This window comes from Heterocephalus glaber, unplaced genomic scaffold (genome assembly GCF_053883595.1).
Source record: "Heterocephalus glaber isolate CG9 unplaced genomic scaffold, H.glaber_assembly_v1.0 deba00001004, whole genome shotgun sequence".
NCBI lineage: Eukaryota > Metazoa > Chordata > Mammalia > Rodentia > Bathyergidae > Heterocephalus > Heterocephalus glaber.
In genome coordinates, this window is record NW_028258179.1 from 6,781,722 (window position 1) to 6,792,944 (window position 11,223).

Genomic DNA, 11,223 nt, shown 5'->3' on the forward strand with positions numbered 1-11,223 from the left:
AAGAGGTTGGTGGGACACTCAGGATAACAACAAACATGCTATGTCGGGGAAGGGGAGACACACCTCATTTCTACACATCTCATTTCCAGCCTTGGGCTGAGCAGGCCCTGTGCGGTCCCGACCCTGCAGAGCTGGGGGATTGGGAAGGTTTCTCAGTCTTGGACATTGCCCGGGATCCTGTCTTTCTCTGCCCACCCTGTCCCCTCATGCTGCTCACCCCATCTGGAAGGAACAGAGCCCAGATCAGAGGCTCCAGGGCCCACAGCATGCCTCCCACTCCAGGCCAGCAAGGAGCTCCAGGCCCCAGAGAGAGGAGTCTGGCTTTGTGGGCCAGCCCTTCCTGATCCTGCTCTGCCCCAGCACAGGGGCTGCATTTGTGTTGTTGGGAAACCTCACACCAAGGATCCTTCTGTCAGGACTTCATGCAGGTCCATCTGGATTTGGCCTTCCTTGGCATTCTTGGTAACAAGCTGTGCTTCTGGCGATGAAGCATTTGGTGGATCCAACCCAGCACATCCTTGAACTTCTGGCTTCCCCTGGTTCCTTTGCATTCTCTTTGCACACTCACCAGAGCTCCTCTCTGATCACGGCTGGATGTGCATTCCTCGGATTCTCTTCTCTGTGGGCCCCACACTGCCCCAGACTCAGCAGGGCCCAGTCTGCCTCTCAAGTGCATCCTCTAATCACTCTGATGCCCAGAGCCAACCCCAAGGCCAAAGCCATGTCTCCTAGGGCTTCTGCTACAGGAGCATCCCATGCCCCCTTCTGGTACACAGGAGAGATCAGATGCAGGGACAAATGATCCAAATCTCGGGAGCTCTCAGAACTGAACTTGATTCTTCCTCTTGCTGCACAAGTCAGTGGAGGTCTGGGCCCATGATGTCGAGCTAGAAAAAGTGCAGGCCAAACGCTCCTTCCTGAGCCTGCAGAAGCAAAATCACCAAAGCAAAACGGTGCCAGTAAGACCCGAGTTTTGGCTGCTTGGAGCTGTGACCCTTTCAGACAGACTTCTTTTTGAATCTTTTTTTTTTTTTTTTTTTTTTTTTTGTACTGGGGATCGAACTCGGGTCCTTGCGCTTGCGCAGCAGGCGGCGAAACCACTGAGCTAAATCCCCGGCCCCAAGACAGACTTCTTTCTGTCTCAAGGAAAAAGTGTTTTTGTGAACTTGATTAAATAGATCAACAAAAATAGTACTCAAGCGACCTTATTGCCTATATTTATATCTAGAAAGATCCAAGTGCACGGTAAAGTAAAACAAGTTGCTTTTCTGTAATGAAAAAAGAAAGCAAGAAGAAAGCAAAGGGAAGGCAAGGTTCCAACCTGCACAGGTCCCTCTGCCTCTGTGCACATCAGCAAAGAGCGCTGTCTTTTGCATGGCTTTTACCTGCTGGGCTTAGCAGGTCAGAGTGTCACTGTGGGGCCCTGGAACTGGGCACCAGGCAGAGATTCCAGCTCTTCTGAACTCTAACAGTGGGACACGAGTGACAATGTTAGCCATTCCCTTACCTGTGAGACCAGAGGAGAACAGCATCAACCCCAGAGTGCTGATGGGAGAGCTAAATAAATTACTCTATGTTCCTGGCACATGGAACGCACTCCGTGAATGGCGCTACTTACTGTTATTTAAATATTAATTATTTAAGTAAGATTATTCAAGTTGTTCATTATTTATTATTCAAGTACTCACTATTAATTATTGTTACTTTAAAAGATTGATAAGAGGAGAGGTAATAACTATTTTTTAAATACATGACTGTAGTTTTTGAACTATTTCCCTGAATACAATTTGCTTTTATAACTTTAAAAAGTCATTAAACGGGAGTGAGAGCAACTGCATGAGGCATGTGAATGCTTTCTGGGAACAGCTGTGTCTCCGGGCAGACAGATAAATCTGGGGTGGCCTTTGATGTCTCTCTCAAAACGGAGCATTAAGATGAGTCACAGCCTCTCCCGTAGCTTTTGATCATTCCTAAACTGGAATCTGTATCATTCCTGCAAAAAAAAAAAAAAATGCTCAGCAATAACATGCTCACTTCCTGGCGCAGCAATTAGGAGCCCAAGTAAATGAAAGTCTTCATTTCCCACACGCTTGGCTCTGGGATGCACGCCCTGAGACTCGGTTCTCAATCCAGGACGGCGTGGCCATTAGGGTGGCTTTGGGAGGCAGGGCCCTGAACTCACCGCCGTGTGTTCTTGGCGATTCCTTCCTCCCCTGCTGCTGTGGGGATGCAAGGACAAGATGCGGGCTTGGGGCTCTGCAGAGCACTGGGCACAGAACTCGCTCAGGAGCCAGGTGCAGATGAAGATGAAGATGATGATGTCTGACCTGCACGATTGGAACATCACGCAAAAAGTAGTAAAGTTGGCTCAATAATGAAACTTCCATGACTGAGAACACGTTAAGTAAGAGGAGAATATAGGGGAAAGAAAAAAAGGAGAATAGAAGGAAAAGGCAAATACAGTTCTATTTGCCAGTACTGGGAACTGAACCCAGGGCCTTCCCACTGAGCTACATATCTAGCCTTTTTCCTTTTCTTTCTTTTTCTTTCTCCTATTTTGAGACAAATTCTCACTAAGTTGCACAGTTGTCCAGGCTGAGTTTAACCTTGCAATCCTCCTGCTTCAGCCTCCCAGAGTGCTGGGATTACAGGTGTGCACTACCACACCCAGCTGGCAAATATAATATTTAGAAAGACCTTTAATGAATCACTTTTGTATGTCAATCCCAATGGAATGTGTGTAAAAGCCTTTATCAGTAACAGAAGAAAACCACAGGTGGCTGACAGACACATCAGAGAAATACCTCTCTGGTCTCCAGAGGCCTTTCCTCCAGCTACTGACCTATTTGTGCCCCTTCCTGGCCCTGCCCTTGCCGAAGTGGACCACTCAGATTGGTGCAGAGCAGAAATCTGGGGTGCTCAGCACACCTCCCCTCTTTACCCTTTGGGAACCAGATGCCTGATGGCCTCCCAGGCAGTGCCCACCCTGGGGAGTCTGTCCCAGTCACCTATTGGGGTGTCTGCACACCCAGCACCATGTGGATCGGGAAGTATGCTCCTGAGCTCCTGATTCTGCTCAGGGGCTCACCTGGCTCTCATGAGAGGCGACATCCACCTCCTTCATCTTTACTGAAAACCACAGAATGTTGCAGCCCTATCTGTTGCTCTTTAGTTCTTTCTGGAAATGTTGGTTTGAGCAACAAAGAAAAGAACCGCTAGTCATTGGACCTCCTGTGAGAGTGCACTCACTCATGCAGAAGATGCTCATGTGGATGGGCAATCAAACAAATGCACATTAAAAGTAAAAAGTGACCGCCCATGCCCCCTGCCCGCTGTTTAGGAGCAGCAGTGGGAGAAATGGGCACAGTGGTTGCTTGTCCACGAGGCAGCCGTAACCATCAGCAGCTTTGAGCCTGTTGGCATCCTTTGACCTCATCCTGTCCCCTCCAGGACTCCATCCCAACCACCAAAACTCACAAGCGAGCTTTTCCTAGTACTCTTGTTCACAGTAGTAAGCTTAAAACCAGCACATGTCCGAAAAGGGAAATGGCCATATAGACGGTAGCCCAGGCCCAGGATGTAGGACATTCGTCCTTCAGCGAGTCATCCTCCCTCTGTTGGACATTTTGATGGGATCAGCACTGAGGGTCACTGAGGCAGGATTTGGATATAGCTCAGTGGTAGCGTCTCCTTGGGTTCAATCCCCAGTAGAATAAATAAATACATAAATAAATGTCTGTGAAAGATTTAATAATATTCCTGTAATGTGACATGAAACAACCAAAGAGAAAATAACATCATTAGCAGAGTAGAAATCTAACACCATATTTAAGATTAGGTGGTTCTTTATTTTTTATTTATTTATTTTTTTGGTACCGGGGATCGAACTCGGGTCCTTGTGCTTGTGCAGCAGGTATATTTAAGATTAGGAAGGAGATGCATACAAACCCCACTGGGGTTTATATCTTAAAGTTGGGATTGAGAGTAATTTTTATTTTTGCATCTTTCTTTTTCTATATTCTGCATATTATCTTCAAGGTGAGCATCCTATTGTGATAATGAGAAAAAGACTGAAATGAACACAATATTAATATTAAGACTGTATCCATAAAGTCCAGGAAAACACAGAAGGTTGAGCAGCTGGCCCAGGCTGGTTGCAGGCACCTGCTGGAAGGAGGACACTGGGGCACTAAAGTGATGCCTTGCCGGACAAGGACAGAGGAAAGCGTGGCAGAGGACTGGCAGCAGAAGCACGCAGGCACCGGCCGGGATGCTGGGGAGTCATCCTCTTACCCCTTCAGGGAAGCACCCCGCAGTGCTGTCGTTCAACTTTGCTCTACTTACGACCACCCTCCAGTGTGGCCTGGGTCCCCACCCCGGCTGCCACATGCACTGGGGTCCACCCTGATCCTGGGCAGCTCCCACCTCCTCCTGGAGCCTGAGACCCAAGTTCCCAGGGTGATCAGAAGAGGGCGCCAGGGTGCAGCTCCCTGCACACCCTGACCGCAGGGTTCCTGCAAGGATCCCGCAGCAGCTGCGCGCCTGGTTTGCAAGCTGAGGAGAGAGTCCAGGTGTCAGGGAGTGGAGGTTTTCTCCACTGTTCCCTGCCCTCCCAAACTCACCTTGCAGAGCTGTTTGGCATCTGCCTGCTGCGAGGACCATGCTGCATCCTTCTCCTGGCCCACCCTGGCCCAGGCCCCTGGACTCTGCTCCTGATTCAGTGTGACCCACTGGCCGGGCTCTGTGTGGCCACAGCCGAGGAGGGAGGACCTGGGCCCTGGGCCTCAGGACTCTGGATGTGGTCACCAGGGCCTCCCTCACCACCCAGCACCAGAGCATTCCTTGGCTCAGGAGAGGGGTCCCTGTCTCTCGTCTCCCTGCCTATCTACACCCCAGTTTGCACACTGCACACCCCCAGGCAGGGCATGCAGCTCATATTTCCACCTGGAAGGATCCAGGCCAGGCCTGAGCCATTGTAAACAGCAGCCCTTCTACAGTGCAGCCGTCCGCTGTGCTGTGGCCCGGCTCTGAGGGCTCAGAGCTCCTGGAGTCCCGCTGCCTTTGGCTGTAAGTCAGAGGCTGCACTGTGTGACACACAGTGTTTCTCTACTTGGTCCCAGAACTGCTGTGTCTCCCCTGCAGGCAGAGTTGACCCCACATCAGCGACACAGGAGCCTCCCGCAGTGTGGACAGAGTCGTGTGAAGGTAGCCGATGTCATGCTACTCTGGGGCCCGACATACTGTGAGATATCATTTTTGCCCCTTTGAAGTGAAGACAAACTTTCCACAGAGAAAACCACATCTGTAGATAAAGCTCAGAGCAGCCGCAAGAATCACCATGGTGACAGCCTGATTTGGAGCCGTAAATAAGAGGTGTGTTTACTTTGAAACTAAAGGAAGAAAGCTGCAGTGACAGCAGCATAGAGGCCACAACAACTGTCTCCTCTGGGCTCCTCTGGAAAGAAAATTCAGATAATGAACCATTTCCCAAGGTTCACTTCTATGCAAATCCACGGTTCTTTTCTGACATTATGATGTGAAAGATACTCAGTGAGGAAGTGAATCATTCAGAATTTTCCATATCATTTTTTTTATTTTGAGAAAATTGTAGATTGATCTGTGGTTGCAAGAAATAATATAGAAATTCTATGAATATTTTACCCCGTGTCCCCAATAGTAATATTTTGTAAGCTGTAGTCTAATATCACACCCAAGAAACTGACATTGGTACTAGGGTTTGTTTTTTGTCTATTTCTTTGCTTTTCTTTCTGAGATGGTCTCACTATGTAGTCCAGGCTGGCCTAGAACTCCAGGTGATCCTCCTGCCTCAGCCTCCCATGTGCTGGGATTACAGGCATGTGTCACCATGCCCAATTGTGCTTCAGTTTTTGAGGAACTCTTAAAGATATATACTGTTGGGCCAGGGACTTAGCTCAGTGGCACCACGCAAGGTCCTGAGTTTCACCCCAGTATCAAAAAAGAAAAAAAAAAAAAAGATATATACTGTCATGTTTGAAAATATGAAAATGTGATACTTCCATATTTTGAAAAATAAATAAGAAAGTTAAACAGGGAAAAAATACCTGTGTTCATCCTAGCAAGGAGTTTATAATGAGCATGTTCACTAAAAACATTTAGTGGTCCTTAGAAATACTGTGATGGCCTATAGAATCATAATCATTAGAAAATTACCCTAAGACAGTCATATCTAAGATATTTACAAGGCAACGCTGGATAGATTTACTAAGGTTGATGAGGTTGCTTTCAGGAACTGTAGTTGACTGTGGCTTTTCTAATGCCTTTCACTGTTACCTCTTGCGGCCTGGAACTCAGGCTCTGTCCAGTATTACAGTCCAAATTTCTTGTGTCTTTTCATCAATACATTCATACGATAGATATTTATATATAACTATATATACAGCAATTATTTTTCTAGCTGTTAAGAAAACAAGAGGGAGCCAGACGCCCCTTTGGGGAGCTGGTGTTCTAAGCCGACCCTCCTAGTTCATTTCAGCACAGCTGCCCTGGTCAGGTGGGATTCCTGCATGGCCCAGCAGGTCCAGAGGAGCTTTAGGGGGAGTCGTCTTCCCTCCCGGCCCTTCCAACACGCCTCTGATCACTTCCGGTTCGGGCTCAAAATCCTTCCGGTGTTTCTCTTCCTCCCGCTCTGCCTCTGCCCAGGAGCAGCTCTGAGCTCCTTGCAGCCACTGAGGCCCAGCCCTACCTTCTCCCCTGAGCTCCCTCCACCTCCTCCCCAGTCACACGGCTGCCGGGGGCTTCCTGTCTTTGCACGTGGGCCCTGCACCTGATGCTCCGTGCGTTCTCCCGTTTTTCTGCGTGCAGATGTCCTGCTCACGAACCTTTTCATCCAAGCACGACCTGCTCCTCTGCTGAATGAAAGAGGAAATTCCACTTATGGGGGACTTTATTTACTTGGAGATTGCCAAGCAGCCAGGTGCTCGTCAATCGGATTCATGGCTGGCACGCTCCTTATCACAAGGGATATGTTTGTTTCAGCCTGGTTTCCACCTAATGCGTGGACGCTGTCCAAAGCAGCAGTGACCCCTTCCCGGAGGTGCATTGCATGTACTTGGCATTGCCTGTTTCATTCGTTTTTTAAAATTGTTTATTTTTATTAGTAATTATTACATTCATCGTGGGGAGTGGATACATGTATATAACACATCTTTTTTTTTTTTTGTACCAGGGATCGAGCTCGGATCCTTGCGCTTGCGCAGCAGGCGGTGGAACCACTGAACTAAATCCCCGGCCCTATATATAACACATCTTAATTCTTTCATCCCCTTCCCTCTTGTGAAAGATCTATTTCCCTGTTTCTTATTATCTTTATTTCATTTTCCTCTTTATGTTTTGGATTTCTCATATAAGAGAAACCATGTGATATTTCAGCCTGTGCATCTTGCATCTATTTTATTTCACCTAACATTATGGTCTCCAGGTGCATCCATTTCCCTACAAATGACTCAAGTTTATCCTTCTTTATTGCAGAGTAGTACTCCATTATATATAAATGCCACGTTTTCTTTATCCATTCCACTGTTGATGGACACACAGGCAGTTTCCAAGATTTAGCTACTGTGAGTTGTGCTGCTATAAGCTCGTGTATGCATGGATCCCTGCAATATGATGTCTTTAACTCTTTCTGGAAGATACCTAGCTAGGTCAAATGGACTCTCTAGTTGTGGTTTTTTGAGGAGTCTCCACACTGATTTCCATGGTAGTTGTACTAGTTTACCTTCCCACTGTCAGTGAAGAAAGGTCTTTCATTTCTGAAGCTTCACCAGGATTTATTATTTGATTTGTTCATGACAGCCATTCTTTCTGAATTAGATGGAATCTCACTGTTGTTTTAATTTGTATTTCACTAATGGCCAGTCATGTTTAATATTTTTTATGTATTTATTGCATTTTATTAATTTTTTCTGAAATAAGTCATAAAATGTTTGAAAATTCAAAAAGTATAAAGGAGAGACTAACAAATAATCAAAGGGTAACACTGCAATGTTTGAGCACATTTTCTTCATTTTTCTGATGCTTTTATTTACTTTGCATTCATTATAGGTATGCAACACAAACCTCTGAGTTTTTTTTTCCCACTTAAAGTATACTAAAATGTGTTATTGTTTCTCTGGTGTGAGAAACTGAAAGTGTAAATGAGGACCAAAATGTATAATAGATACTGTGAAACAGGAAGAAAATGTTCAAAGGAGAAGGAGGGCGAGGGAGAGGGCACAGGGGAAACGAAAGAAAAACTGAAAAAGAGGGAAAAATAGAAAGCCTATGTGATCAGGGAGGGGTGGAGGAGGTGAAGGGAGGGAAAGGGAATGGGAAAAAATAGAAACCAAGATGTAGCATGCACAGGTACAAATTCCCAATAATGAATGTGATCATAACACATACCTAAAATATACCAATTAACTTACTGAATAAAAAAAATGTGTTAAGCTTTTGACACAAACTGCTAAATTTATTTTTTAAATACTGTAAGATTTTACTTTCTTGTCACCAAATATGAATGTGTGTGGTTTAACCAGCATATCTTCATCCATTCTAGCATTAATTACTACTTCAAGAGGCAAAATGTGGTCTTCTTCTTCAACTTTTATTCATAAAATTATTTATATTTATATTGCCATTTTTTATAAGGTGTTTGCATTTTGTGTCTGAGTTGTTAAGCTTTTTCTTTGCCCACTTACAGTTCCATAATAAAATAGTCTAGCTTTTCTTATTGAGTCATATAAGATGGAGTCCCTCTGTGTAGCCCAGGCTGGCCTGAACTCACTGTGAACCTCCTGCCTCAGCCTCCTGAGAGCTAAGATGATAGATCCATGCCACTGTGCTCATCATGAACTAAACAAGACCTCCTCTCAAGATTAAAAAAAACCCATTTTTCAGGCTGGGTATGCAGTGGCTACCACAAAAGGAAAAATAAGATGACTTCACTTCAGCCTACAAATGCCCAACAGGTAAGTAACTAAAAGAGTGACAGAGCTTCAGTAAAGCTCTTGGTCTGATGCTTCCTGTCAGCTCTCCACAGAGGCACTTGGTCATTCGGGGAGCATCTCCCCGGAAGTTGGCGGAATAAGGTTTATCAGCCCTGAATTTGCCCAGCCCGTCCCCTTCCTTCAATACTGAGGACACAGGAGGAGATTCACAGAGACGCCAGCTCCGCCCAGAACCTCGGCTGCCCCGAACCTGGGGTCCCCTGGGGTTCCGGCAGAGCCTCCCTGACTCGGGTCACGGGATTCGTCTGTCAGGGGCTGAACTGCCCCTCAAGCCAGAGGATTCAAGGAGACCCGAGACCAGGAGGAGCCAGGCCCCGGTCCCCATAGCACCCCACGACACTGGTCTCTGCCTGCCCTTGAGTGGCCCAGTCTGGCCCCTTCTCCCAGTGGCCCCTCCGCCTCTCCAGCTCTGGTCCCCTCCTGGTTTTTCCTCTGTTAAGAGCCAGCCTTGACCCTCCTCAAGCTGAAGCCATTTACCATTTTCTCCTACTTTCCAATTAAAGCTTTTTCCTGTGAACTCCTACTTCAGTTTTAATTTTTTCCATCATCAGTAACAGACATGTTACTGATTCATGCTCACTGCCAAGACTGCCCTTGTTAGCAGGGCGTGATGGTTCACCCAGCACTCGGGAGGCTGAGGCAGAAGGATCACCGGGAATCAAGCCCAGCCTGGACTGCATAGCATGACCTTGTCTCAAAAAACAAAACAAAACAAACAAACAAACACACAAAAGCTACCCTTCCTGTTTTCCTAAACCCACCTCCCTCCTCCCACTCAACCAACACTGCAGCCATCTGCTCGGGTCGTTCCCATAAACTCCACCCTTCTGTGTGCCAACCCCACCACTGGGCAGACGTCTGCTTCCCTGCTTCCGCCCCTTTGCCATCTGCTCTCTGGCCGCAGTGAAGTCTTCCTGCCTCTGCCTCCTTAGCCGAGTGCTCCTACCTCCACCGACAGCTTAGGCCCTACCCATCTTCCCTGGGAGCCCTGGTGACACAGATTGTCCCAGCGCCCAGCACAATGCCTAAAGCAAAGGGCCACACGTAGCCCCGCATTCTGGTTCACATGCAAGACCTGGCGTTGCTGCAAACACTTTCACTCACTGAGCTCGCGTGAACCACGCGTTTACAAAGGAGACCCCAAGCGCTGAAGGCTTGGGCTCGACCCTCGTCGTGCTATGTGTTTAAATCACGTTTCACCCCGTCCCTGTGCTCCAGACGTCTCACCCGTTCCCTGGAGGACAAAGTCAGTGACCGCATCTTGAATAACAAGAAATCACACGCACAGGGCAGTCAGCACAGCCAGCGGCTCACCTTTGCAGATGTACAGGTCTTGGGTTCCTGGTCACTGCAGATGAGCGTGGGCGCCTCTGGCAAAGCCAGTCTCCCTTCCACCAGGCCGGGTCATGTCTGTGTGATGGGAACAGTCGTTCCTGCCCACTGTGATGACACCAAAGTCCCCAGGAAGACGCTCAAACTGCCTTTTAAAACAGCCTGCACCAGGTGAGCAGGCCGGCAGAACCTGTGTGGCAGAGACCCGGAGACCGAAACCAGAGTGGGGACATTCCTGTCCCCAAGAGCCACCCAATGGGCCCGTTGCCTGGGCCCCATCTGCCACTGCCAACAGCCAGGACCCCCCGGCTTCCCACCCACCCCTTCCTGCCCACTTTCCTTCCATGGGGCTTGGGACTTGGCCCAAAGTTCTGCTGTCCTTCATCCTGCACAGGGAGCCACTTCTGCACCTGAGCTTCCAGGGAGCCCAGCCTGCTGCACCCGCTCAGCCCAATTCCCGGACCCTGCTGTCCTCCATGACCCCAGCCTTCTGTCTCAGGCGTCCAAGACAAGAGCGCATGCTGTGTCTACAGGGGCCTCAGGGTGGGCTGGCCCACTTCACCTCCCCAAAGAAGAGTAACAAAACCCCGGCTTCAGAGTTAAACACACAGCCGGTATTTCCTGGGGAGGTGCTGTCTCCCTCTCTTTTGCTTCTACTCTGACCTGCACCCCACACCCTGGGAACCCACAGGGGAGGAGCCAGCAGGGCCTGGTACCTGCCAATCACGTGGAAGTGACCTGAAGCCACACGAGTGCTGCCCACTGGGGCTGGGGCACGCCCTGAAGGGACCCTGAAGGGGCCGAGCCCTGCCAGACCTGGCTGTCCTGGGTCTGCATTCTTTCTGGCCCCTGGACCACCAAAACA

General features: G+C 48.3%; 1 long non-coding RNA gene across 1 annotated transcript; it reads right to left on the bottom strand.

Moving 5' to 3' along the window:
- Nucleotides 1-1,676: 1,676 nt before the first annotated feature.
- LOC110346432 (uncharacterized) lies at nucleotides 1,677-10,652 on the bottom strand. The gene is made up of 3 exons (XR_002390484.2): nucleotides 10,341-10,652; nucleotides 2,183-2,327; nucleotides 1,677-1,993 (listed from the first exon to the last, which is right to left on the bottom strand). It is a non-coding gene; the product is annotated as an uncharacterized LOC110346432 (long non-coding RNA).
- Nucleotides 10,653-11,223: the final 571 nt, after the last annotated feature.